General features: G+C 37.4%; 1 long non-coding RNA gene across 2 annotated transcripts; it reads left to right on the plus strand.

Moving 5' to 3' along the window:
- The first annotated feature begins 5,592 nt into the window (after positions 1 to 5,592).
- LOC125280455 lies at positions 5,593 to 8,936 on the plus strand. 2 transcript variants are annotated; one of them, XR_007187610.1, is made up of 3 exons: positions 5,593 to 6,119; positions 7,025 to 7,174; positions 8,622 to 8,934. It is a non-coding gene; the product is annotated as an uncharacterized LOC125280455 (long non-coding RNA). The 2 variants fall into 2 exon arrangements; XR_007187611.1 differs by lacking the exon at positions 5,593 to 6,119 and adding an exon at positions 6,183 to 6,564 and having other exon boundaries at positions 8,622 to 8,936.
- The last annotated feature ends 692 nt before the right edge of the window (positions 8,937 to 9,628 follow it).

Here is a 9,628-nt window from a genome sequence, read left to right on the forward strand (position 1 = left end):
ATTTACAGCAATATGCTGTATTATTAAAATACAGCCATCGGCTGTAAAATATTGCTGTAATTTTTACAGCAATTCATTGCAGGCTCTTAAGTCATCGATTTTTGAAACAATACTTCTGATATTAAGGTGAACAACCTTTAAACCTTTAACTAATTCAATAATAACAAAAACAAAAAATGTATCAAATAAAAATTGAGAGAGAGAGAAAAGAATGAATAAATGATAAGGGTGAAAAAGGAAAAACAGGTTGAGCAAAAAACAAAATAAATAAATAAATAAAATAACGCATACACAACGCACCACATAAACAAAACATGCAACACACACAAACACACAAAAATAAAGCTAGCATCTACAAGGTCAGATTCGAACTGCAATAAGGTATATTGAAAAGAAAAGAAAAGAAAAGAAAAGAAAAGAAAAGAAAAAAGAAAAGAAAAGGGCCAAAGCATTCATATAATCAAAAAAAAAAAAAAAGTTTAAATTAAATACACAACTTTGAATATAAATTTAAAAAAAAAACTTATACAACATCTTATTAAACATCTTATACAACCACAAAAAGATAACTCCATCACTGATCCACGCTTAGGAAGATTGTTTTACATCGTTTCTTTCTTCAAAAAAAAAAAAAAAACAGGAAATATCACTTATGTGACTTAGAGTGGAACAACAATCATGGAGAACTGACAAAGAAGTCTTTGTGGCGTATAGTATACATAGTGGCGTATTAGAGGTAAAAAATGATATAAATACTTTTTGGTTTCTCACACAAACTGATCGTTTTGTGTCTTAGGACATCAATGTGTCGTCACAAGCCGCAGGGTTTAATTTGGATTTGTCTGTGCAAGTTTTTTCGACTCTTATTGATTGTGTTCCCATTCACTCCCATTATTTGACTGACAGATGGCAACGGTTGGAGTTAAAAATCATCATTTGTGTTCTACTGAAGAAACAAAAATCTTGGATGCACTGGGGGTAAGCAGATAAACATCAAATTTTCATTTTTGGGTGAACTATCCCTTTAAGGCCCCGGTATACTTCAAACGAAGTTCTTTTTCGTTCTTTGTTTAGGGGTAAAACGAAGTTCGAAATGCGTGACCAGCGATATACTGTAAACGAACATCTGACGCCGCCCACACCGCTGAGAGCGACGGTTAGATGAATATGTAAATATGTGCCGTGCACTTTCTTCTCAGTAACAAAATAAACACAACAAAAATGAGAAAACAGCAAGCATTTATTACAGAAAGCATAAGAAAAGCATCCGATCATAATAACATTAGTATGTTAGCACGAAATCTGCAAATTAGCACTGCAGTCACGTCACGTCTTCATATAGCACTTTATTTAAAAGATTGCTTAAAATCAAGCATTTTTAGAGTATCAAACATGAAAAACAGTGTTAGTGCCTCATTTTTTTACAAGCACAACTTCATTTTGTACTATAAAGCGGCTATCCAGTGTGTTCATGTTTTCACCCACGGAGCTCTTACCTCGACGAACTCAAACACACGAAATGAGCCAGAGACGCATTCGACACGAGTGAAGGCGGAGCCTCGGCGCACACCTCCTGTTACGTTATTGTCACTGACCAATGGTAGTATGAAGGTGTTTTGCAGCTGGAGCAAACTTTTCCTGAAAGTTCGCTTTGGCAAGCCATTTCGAACTTCCAAAAAGAACACAAAACAAACTTCGTTTTGGCCTGATTTTCTTCAAAATGATGTCACTTCAGTTCGTTCTTCAATTTCGTTTGAAGTATACCGGGGCCTTTAGCCTACCACGCAGCCTCATGTAGATGCAAAATTATTTTTAAACGTAACCGCATTCCATTTCGTTGCAGAATTCTCTGTTAAACCATGTTACTGGAAACCATGAGAAACATTACGCCATGATGAACACAAAGTGTAAACTAAGTGTAACGTAGTAACACTAACAGAAATAACTTGTTTTCAAGTGCTTTCAAGTGATTTACACAACTTTTATATTGCCCAATTGTAATGTTATTTTCAATGTGATGTCCAAAACATTATTTGTTCATCCTTCATAGTTTGTCCCCATTATATAATATATATATATATATATATATATATATATAAAGTAAAATATAACAGCATACATGACATGGGTGAGTAAATATTGACAGATTTCTCATTTTTAGGGTGATTTACTCCTGTAAACATTGACTGGTTTGCTGTAGGTCCACTTTCTAGGTGGCATACCTCCACTAAGCTATACCAGTGTCTTCCAGCGGTTAGAGTAAAAAGTACTGTATGCATAAAGAGGGAAGTGTAAATAGTGGTTAGTACTAAGCTTCTGTCTTCATGCGTGACTTGTGTAAATTGTCTCTAAGCAACTGTGGCCCTCAATATGGTTCTGAAATGGCTAATGGGTTGTAAAGCTCACAGAAAATTATGATAAACAACTGTCCCTGCTGAAAGGGAGAAGACTTTTATATTTACTCTGTATTGTAACATGCCTTTTGAGTTGAGGGTTGCGTTTTTTGCAAAACCTTTTGCCGAGAGCGTGGATGTTGCTGAGGCTGATGAAAATCACAGTGCAACATTTCTTCAGTATTGAGGAAACCGTGTAAGAGCAACCCTTGTGCCAGTGGGTCGTCTGCAAGCTGCACCAGTCCATGAATAAAGCATCTGGTGCCGTGCAGCTCTGATCTGTTTTTTAGGAACTCTTTGAAATAAATCAGATGGATAAATAATAAATGCATACAGTCAGAGAGGGGACAAGATAAAGCAGAACACAAACACAGAGCGATGAAGGAAGAGAAAAGGACATCACAAACACTAAATTACCTTACAAACATCTTTAATTACTTCCTCGTCATGCCTTTTATCAGTATATGTCAACAGAATTGCTTTATAACAATAACAACTATATTTTAGGGCTGTCAAAACTATTAATTGCATCTAACATAAAAGTTTGTGTTCATGTAATATACACTGTGTGCAGAATTATTAGGCAAGCTGATTTTCTGATCATATTTTTTTTCCAAGCACATTTTACCAATTCCAATCCTAAGTCTCTGAGACACCTTGCACTTCTGGAGACTCCAGGTAGGTTGCAGTTCTGGAAAATGGTGGCGCTGGAGACTAAAAGGTTCCTGATGGTTTCACACTTAATTCTTCACCTTAATTCTTAACTCTTTTGCAGTTAACATGTGTCTTTTCTTTTCCACCTGTTTTTGTATGACCCCGCTGACCCAATGAGCGGGCTAGTTCATTTTGTTGAAATTTCATTGCAGCAACTCGAAATGGTACTCAGTAGTTTGTATGGCCCCCACATGCTTGTATGCATGCCTGACAAAATCGGGGCATGCTCCTAGTGAGACGACGGATGGGGTCCTGGGGTGTTTCCTCCCAGATCTGGAGCAGGGCATCACTGAGCTCCTTGACAGTCTGAGGTGCAACCTGGCGGCATCGGATGGACCGAAACATAATGTCCCAGAGGTGTTCTATTGGATTTAGTTCAGGCGAGCGTGGGGGCCATTCAATGGTATCAATTCCTTCATCCTCCAGGAGCTGCCTGCATACTCTCGCCACATGAGGCAGAGCATTGTCGTGCACCAGGAGGAACCCAAGACCCACTGCACCAGCGTAGGGTCTGACAATGGGTCCAAGGATTTCATCCCGATACCTAATGGCAGTCAGGGTTCCATTGTCTAACCTGTAGAGGTCTGTGCGTCCCTCCATGGATATGCCTCCCTAGACCATCACTGACCCACCACCAAACCGGTCATGCTAAACGATTTTACAGGCAGCATAACGTTCTCCCCAGCTTCTCCAGACCATTTCACGTCTATCACATGTGCTCAGGGTGAACCTGCTCTCATCTGTGAAATTCCAATTCTGGTGTTCAATTGCTAATGCCAGTTGAGCTCCACGGTGCCGGGCAGTGAGCACAGGGCCCACTAGAGGACGTCAGGCCCTCAGGCCACCCTCATGAAGTCTGTTTCTTATTGTTTGATCAGAGACATTTACACCAGTGGCCTGCTGGAGGTCATTTTGTAGGGCTCTGACAGTACTCATCCTGTTCCTCCTTGCACAAAGGAGCAGATACCGGTCCTGCTGATGGGTTAAGGACTTTCTACAGCCCTGTCCAGCTCTCCTAGAGTAACTGCCTGTCTCCTGGAATCTCCTCCATGCTCTTGAGTGACACTGACTCTATGCAAAACTAGTGAAAAACAGTCAGAAAAGATGAGTAGGTAAAAAAAAAAGGTCAGTGGCCTCCACCTGAAAAACCATTCCTGTTTTGGGGGTCGTCTCATTGTTGCCCATCTAGTGCACCTGTTAATTTCATTAACACCAAAGCAGCTGAAACTGATTAACAACCCCCTCTGCTACTTAACTGACCAGATTAATATCCCAGGTGTTTAAAGGTGCCATAGAACGTTCTTTCACAAGATGCAATATAAGTCTAAGGTGTCCCCTGAATGTGTCTGTGAAGTTTAAGCTCAAAATACCTCATAGATTTTTTTTAATTCATTTTTTTTAACTGCCTATTTTGGGGCATCATTAACTATGCACCGATTCAGGCTGCGGCCCCTTTAAATCTCACACTCCTTGCCCCCCTGAGCTCTCGACTACACTGTCAGAAAAAAAGGTACAGTGCTGTCACTGGGGCGGTACCCTAAATGTACAAAGGTAAAAAGGTACATCTTTGTACCTTACTTACCCCTAAATGGTGCATATTAGTACCTTTTTACCTTAGGGTACTGCCCCAGTGACAGCACTGTACCTTTTTTTTCCTGACAGTGTATAAAACAGTGCATAAACAAAGTTCACACAGCTAATATCACCTAATATAACCCTCAAATGGATCTTTACAAGATGTTTGTCATGCATGCTCATGTGAGTATAGTATTTATTTGGATGTTTACATTTGATCCTGAATGAGTTTGAGGCTGTGCTCCATGGCTAAAGCTAACATTACACACTGTTGGAGAGATTTATAAAGAATGAAGTTGTGTTTGTGCATTATACAGACTGCAAGTGTTTAAAAATGAAAATAGCGACGGCTCTTGTCTTCGTGAGTACAGTAATAAACTATGGTAACTTTAACCACATTTAACAGTACATTAGCAACATGCTAACAAAACATTTAGAAAGACAATTTACAAATATCACTAAAAATATCATGATATCATGGATCATTTCAGTTATTATCGATCCATCTGCCATTTTTCACTGTTGTCCTTGCTTGCTTACCTAGTCTGATGATTCAGCTGTGCACAGATCTAGACGTTAATACTGGCTGCCCTTGTGTAATGCCTTGAACATGGGCTGGCATATGCAAATATTGGGGGCGTAATATTAATGATCCCGACTGTTACGTAACAGTCAGTGTTATGTTGAGAGTCGCCTGTTTTCTGGAGGTCTTTTAAACAAATGAGATTTACATAAGGAGGAAGCAATGGAGTTTGAAACTCACTGTATGTCTTTTCCATGTACTGAACTCTTGTTATTCAACTATGCCAAGGTAAATTCAACTTTTGATTCTAGGGCACCTTTAACTGACTTGATGCTATTCTCTGATTAAAAAGTATTCCTTTAACTTTGAGCAGTGTATATATATATAAAATATACACGCACACACAGTAACGCTATGTGGTTGATAAAGGCGCACGACAAAGGAACTGGTGAAAATAAACAGAGTTTAATCAAGTAACACACAGACGAAGATAACCACATAAACACAAGCAATACATACGAGAACCGACAAGGGACTGAACAGAACAGAGAGTATAGATACATTTAGTAAATGAGGGACCTAAACAGGAACAGCACACACACACATATTACATAAACACAAACTTTTGTTAGATGTGATTAATCACGATTAATCGATTTAACAGCCGTACTACATTTTAATTTTTTAACATGCACTGTAATGAATTGCTGTAAAAATTACAGCAATATTTTACAGCCGATGGCTGTATTTTAATAATACAGCATATTGCTGTAAATTGAAATGAATTCCGGGGGGCGTGGCGGTTTGAATCAAATTTACAGAATATTGCTGTAAATTTCAAATATACAGAGGCATTGTGGGATCTCCAACGGTCAAGATTCGGGTAGCAGCAAGAGGAGTGATTTACAACTGTGGTAAGTGACTTATTTCATTTCCCCCTCAGTCTTTGGTAAATATGTATGTATCTACATTCGCGATTCATATTGGTAACCCCGGATTGACACATCCTCCGTCCGCGGGGCGCGAAGCAGACTTGCGCGGGGTTTTCCTCAGCGTGGTCGCGGTAGGATCTCACACATTCCCCGGCGCATTAGCATAGCGGCTATGGGCCGAAAATTAATAATTAGAAATAGTTGGAATTAACGAGAACTTCGTGTTCATCAGCGCACTTGGTCGTGATTATTTTATGGCGTAAATCACATTTGTACAGGCAGACAGTCATCTGTTAACACGGGCCGAAACGAAAAAGCCTCGTGACACGATCAGGCCGCTCACGGAGGATGTGTCACGCAAAATGGTGCTGCTTCATGCTGTTAACGTAACCAATGTGATGTATTTTTGGACATTTGCTAGCTTAAGGTAATGCAAACACTTTTAACATCTCTGTTTGATATAAGTTTGCCTTGTATAGTTAATTTATCACCATTACCAAAACCAAATCTTTTTTAACTTGAAATGAAATGTGCTATTTACAGATATGAACAAACTGATCATCCTGTACTTGCCTTTTAGATATACATTTTATATCTATTGAGGCCTTTAACACAACTACAACTACAAGTACAACTAACTAGTTGTTTCTCAACTAGATTAGACATTTATTTTTTAGGGTGAATGTTTTAGATGTCTCTTTATTTGACGCTGGCAAACAAATTAGTTAAATAAGGTGTTTTGATTAGTGGGACATCTAAAACTTTCTGGGAGGTAAGTATTCAGGACTGGAGTTGTAGGCTAATACTGCTCTACCACATGGTATAATTTCAAAAACATGATTACATGCCTCAAAAGCTAAAACCAATCTGAATTCCTGACCCTTTAGGCACTATATCTGGAGAGAGGAACAAAGATGAAAGGAAAAGTGCCATCTAAAACAACAGGCCAGACAGTTCAGAAGAAACGGGTTGCGTTCAACCTACATGTTGCGACTCTTCTGTGCAAAGTGATGGATTTTCAGTGGAATTTCTGAAATGTAAGAAAACACACACACACCAAGATCTATTTTTCCTTTTATTATATCCACCTGTTTCCGCGGGGCACTACTGTAAAAGAGAATGTGGGTACAACTTCCGGTGAGGCAGTAGAAGCAGCATACCAATGGTATTTTGTGTGCTAATTAGCGAAGAGGCTAAGTGTTTTTTGGATCATTGTTTACTTTGTAAAGTTGCAAATCTTTATGAGAGATGTCATTACGGTGCTCAGGGACAACATCTCAGTTTACTACATTATTAGTTAATAATATCACAATACAATAAACGGTTTTCGTGCCCTTAATTGCTCTTTACTTTACTGGCCTTCCACAAAAGTGCTGCTGCATGACTAGAGCATCCTGACCCTGCAATAAATGAACAACCGGCTGTCTGTACTTCACCTGTCACTGATGCTAGCACCAAAGCCTTATGATATGATATTTTACTCCTAACGTATCGTGCGTGCCAGAGCCAGTCGCGTTTCCACTGTATGCGATGCTAAAGGCTACTTATGTTAACCATTGCGATATTAAATACACACGTTTATGGAAAATATCAGAGACTGCTTGAGGAACGAAGACAATTCTTATGTGATTTATAATCGTGTATTTATTTGGTTTAATGTTTTATCTGTCTCTTCCCTGTGCCTGTTGATTCCTGACAAATGCATATCTTTCACAGATTCACGCACTCGGGTTAACTCGTATAACTCATAACTCCTGTTGTCTTCTCATGAGCTCCCTCTGTTGCTCTGGCTGAAAGGATCAGGATAGATAGACGGAGAGATCGCGCAAACTTCCTCGGATAGCAATCATCGCATAATTTAGAGGAAAATGAATAGAAATGCTCAGAAAAGTGACGTAAACATAGGGTATGTTATCAACATATTTCTAAATATGTAAGCCTTTGGATTTAAAAGCCTTAGTGGAGTTGTTTTTTGCGTTCTTGTGATCGCAAATAAATGGAAGCATGCGCAACTGAATAGTTCAGTGTTTTCTTTTTATGTCAATATAAATATCAGTTAGATTTAGCATGATTGATGTGCAGTGCACTCCTGACATAAATTAATACATTACTATTACTGTAACATTTTTTATTGTAAAACATTGTTCAAATATTGATGCTGGAATCTTAAATCTTTAAGTAAAAAACAAACGTTCGCAAGTTTGGATCGTTAAATCTTGAATGACTGTCAACTGTTGAATGAATGAGTGTTACGTCCAGCTTGTTTACTTCAAACCGGAAGACGCTCCCACGTTTGACGCAAGGCCTCATGGGGCGTAGGAAACTTGTGGATACTTTTATGATTCTATATCTGTATCTGACTGTATCTATCATCCGTCTATCTGTCACTGACTGTATCTGTCATCCCTCTATCAGTCTCTGAAAGTATTATGTTTTGTAATATATCTAATGTATTGTCCTCTTTGTTCCTTTCAATATTTCTAGCCTCTCTTTGAATCCTGGGATGGAACATCATCTGGAGCAGAATTGTTTTTTTTTTTGATCGCAAGTTTGTTGGACTTGTTGTTTGGCCATGTTGGTCTGTTCATGAAGTGATGAAAGTGATCTGGGTTTTAAGAACTGTTTTTATATGACCCTGTTGGTCAAGTTATAGTTATAATTGTATTTCTTTGTGTGAAGGGCCGTGATGGCCAATAAGTAATTTAAAAACATTTTCATGACAATTTTGTCCATTTAAAAAATAAAATGATTTTCTAAATAAAAAATAAATTCAAACTAATACACTTTTTATGGCATTTTTATGTAAATTTGAAAGATGTGTGTATATATATATATATATATATATATATATATATATATATATATATATATATATATATATATATATATATATATATATATTACATTTTGACCTGTTTTTCAAGATTAAGAAAAATCAAATACTTTTTTTTTTTTTTTTGGGAGGGGGGTGAAATAAGATATGCATTATACAACACTTTATGCTAAAATTTACGTTAAAATTTGTTTAAAGCCTATGCAGTTAATAGTTTAAATTTAAAATTCAGCTCCCACACAATAAATTTGTTATATTAATGAACCAAGGCTAAAGCCTTGCATTTAATGTGCAATCTCCTTTTTTTTTTTTTTTTTTTCTCCTCCATTGTTTCACCAAATACATTTTGGAATCTGGTTATGTTAAATAGCCATTACAATAAATTTGTTATGTTAATGAACCTGTTATTGTGAGTTTTATTTGACAAAAATGCTTTAACTTACAGCAAACAAATAGTGAATTGAATTCCACATCAAATGCTCTAATTTACTGTAAAATGTATAGCAGTACATGTAAGTTCATTGTTGCTCTTGTAATTTCACTTGCATTCAAAAAACATTTCGACTTTAATTTTAGTTACAGCTGTAAAAAATGTACAGCATATATACATGTATATAAGGCAGTGTGCTGTTTTTTACAGTACAATTGTAGTTAATGA

This window comes from Megalobrama amblycephala, linkage group LG12 (assembly GCF_018812025.1).
Source record: "Megalobrama amblycephala isolate DHTTF-2021 linkage group LG12, ASM1881202v1, whole genome shotgun sequence".
NCBI classification, from domain to species: Eukaryota; Metazoa; Chordata; class Actinopteri; order Cypriniformes; family Xenocyprididae; genus Megalobrama; species Megalobrama amblycephala.